We start from the raw sequence: 3,421 nt of genomic DNA, 5'->3' as shown, positions 1-3,421 counted from the left end.
AAATATGGAGGGGAAGAAGAAGGGACATAAGGAAGTGGAGGAGAATGCGAATGTGATGTGGAAGAGAATGCGTGCGCAAGAAAGTTTTGATTAGTTTGTAAATAAGGACTGTATTTTTCTACGTTCGGCTATAATAGGGTTACTGTCCGTGAAAATGGAAATTACGTGGATTTATCGTCTCGTTTGTTCGAGCGTGAAAAGTGAAAAAAAGAAGCAGATAAAAGAAATAAACATGAAAATTATGGACTTTCGAATTCTATTTGTTATCGGATCGGTACTGTTTTTCTGACTGCTAGTCGAATAGTCTGCCGGTTCGGGGTGGGTTGATCGGTCACAGCGAGTTATTTTAGGATGTATTTGCGTTTAAGAAGGGACAGCGACGATAATGAGATAACAAAGCTGTGTATATATACACAGGTACATATTACATACACATTATTCATATCCCGAGTCATGGTTGTGGGCGTGCAATGATTTATGAATCATCGTACAGGATTCTTTATCAGGGCACTGATACGGTTGGCATTTTTGCGACGATGACTTTTTAACTGCTGATTGAAAAAGTGCAAATTTTAGATCCAGATACGTCGCAGAGACCAGTTGAAAGTCACTGATGACTGAATCGCGCGGGTTGACTCGTCGTTCGGTCTTGTAAAGTCTATACGAGAGAGCAAATTTCCTATTAAAAAAAAATAAAAAAAAAAAAATTAATATAACGAGAAACATAAAATTCACAGTACTCGAACGTGGCTACGAGAATTGAAAGCAGTAGCCCTTCCACGTAGGCACTGTATTGTATGTACATACGTTATTAAAAATCCTTTATTTGAATTACACTTTGTAACGAGTAAGGGAAAAAAGTTAATATAGTGTACGTCTACACATTGCATACTATGCGAGACACTTTATATAGGGATTAGGCGTTATTCGGCTATGTTGTGACCAATCGGAGAGGCGAGGTGAATCTTTGAACTTTTGAGAGAGAGGGAGAGAGTGCGTGCGTGCTGCGAAAGAGAGAAATGGGGAGAGTGACGAAGGGAGACAGAGAGAGAGAGAGAGAGATAGAGAGAGAGAGAGAGAGAACAAAATTGATTGCAATGAAAAAAAAAAATGCGATTTCTACTATACCTTGAAGCAAGCAACAAATTGGATGTAAGAAAAAAAAAAATTAAACTTGGACAAAGATGATTAAAATGTTGTATATGAACACTAAAAGATGACACAACACTTACAAACGTAATACAAAACATTGAGACACATCAGAACGTTACGTTCACGTTGTACCGATTTATTGATTCGATCTGATACAATGAAAGGAAAACCTGCAAGTTGTAATACAAAAGTGTAAAATGGTGCGAAAGGACGGAGGTTACTCGATCGCCTGCAAGAAAGTAAAGTAATGGATGACAAGTTGAAAAAAAATAGTAGCATGTCCACATATGATGTCTCTCTCTCTATTACATGTATAATAATAATAATAATAATAATAATAATAATAATATTAATAATATAAGCGCTACAAATGATATATCAAAATGTATGTACGCGTGTAATGTGTGCATGTACGTGTATCCGTGCTATTCGACACGAGTGAAAATTTTTCATTAAGGTGAGGATATGGAAAATTGATAAGCGACGATGACTTTTCCCGATGTCTCAAATACGGACTGATGATTTTATTGCATGACGTATACAGTGTTGTCCCTTATTTTTTTAAAATTATAATTTCTTCTCCATCTCGGGGCCTTTTTTATTCTTCGTTTAACGGACAAAATTGTACACGTTACAGACGCAGATATAGCCGTACAGGATTATTTAGATGTTTTTTTTTTTTCTATACTTTCATCAGTTCTTTTCATTTCCACGAGGAATACCGGGAATATTTTTTTTAATAATGACGATGTCCAACATATCAGGGGAGTCTTAACTAAAAAAATATCGTCGCCGTATTTACGGGCGACTGACACCTTCTTTTCTTTTGTACGCGGTGACGTTCTACCAGACGACAGTATTGACGTTATTTTTTGTTTGTTGAGAAATTCTCATTTCATACTTCATGAACCTCGCGATTATCATTCGCACATTTATATAGGATTTCTTCCTCTCGCTTAACCCTTTCGAGTATACGAATTAGCGAGTTATTCAATTTAATTGTCACGTAGCCATTAGAATTACGAAAGACGGATAAATCGAATTTTCTTATATCTCTGTCGTGCATCAATTTTATACTCGCGCTCTTATACGCAACTTTTTAATGTCACGTACAACGCAAGACACACGCACAACACATATTTTAACACGTAATTACACATTTGTTACTTTATATTTTCTCTCTCTGCCTCCAAGCGTTTACCGGTCATTTTTATTTGTTGTTGTTGTTGTTGTTATCGCAGCGTATCCCCCTCTGTTTATTTCTGTGCGATTTCGAGAAACCTGTACGATATCTACCCGGGCATCCTTCGATTAGGGTATTCCGCCATTCCCCGCGGAGACTTCGCGGGGACACTTCGCCACAATAATAATATACTAATTTAAGACAATCGAGCGTACGCGAGCGCGTTCACGTTATCTCCTCTGGAATCGCGCGTCGGCACCAAGCGGATGGAAAACTTTGAGAATGATTAAGAAGAGAGCCAATTGGGGAAACTCGCAAAGTCACCAAATCGATCAGACTGACAGTCGTTGGCTGCTCGATGGGCGACAGAGTGTCTTTAGGCTACTAGACATTTCTTTTGGGTTAATTGACACAAGACTCGCCGATGTCGCGTCGGACGCTACACGGACGCCTCTCGCGGACGCTCGCCAAAACGATCTCAGGCGGAATACGCGTAGCTTATGATATTCAAGGTATGAATATATATAAAAAAAGAATTTAAAAACAAAAACTATGTAAACATAAAATGTATAAGGGGGAAAAAAATGTTACAGCCAATCTGATTTATCGCAATGTTATAGATTTTTGAATCAAAAGTAATTACGTGACAGGCGCGACTGGAAATTAGGACGAGAGAAGGATTGCCCGGTATTATTGGTTTCCTCAACGTTCATCGATCCGATCACCGAGTGATCTCTGATGAACCTGTTTCGCCCCCAGAAAGATAATTTAGAGGCAGAGACAGATCGCTTGGACGAATTTTCTCATTGGGCAATCGAATAGTCGATTTTATAGCACGTAAGACCGGAAATAAGAATCGAGGCTGAAGTCGGAAGGATTAATTTGCGATAAAGAAAAATAATTGAATTTTTTTTTTACCTTATAAATAATAGCATACACAAATTTTTACGTAAACTCTGTTCTCTTCGTTCTCCCCGATCTATGATCTCTACGATCTCCCCAGGAATGTCACACGTTAATCTGTTCTCGTTTAACTATGAAGACGCTGGATATTTCTTCACTGATAATAAATGCCAGAGCAAAATT

The sequence above is a fragment of the Cephus cinctus genome, unplaced genomic scaffold (assembly GCF_000341935.2).
Source record: "Cephus cinctus unplaced genomic scaffold, Ccin1 Ccin1_scaffold0215, whole genome shotgun sequence".
NCBI lineage: Eukaryota > Metazoa > Arthropoda > Insecta > Hymenoptera > Cephidae > Cephus > Cephus cinctus.
Note: the sequence above shows the minus strand (reverse complement) of the source record.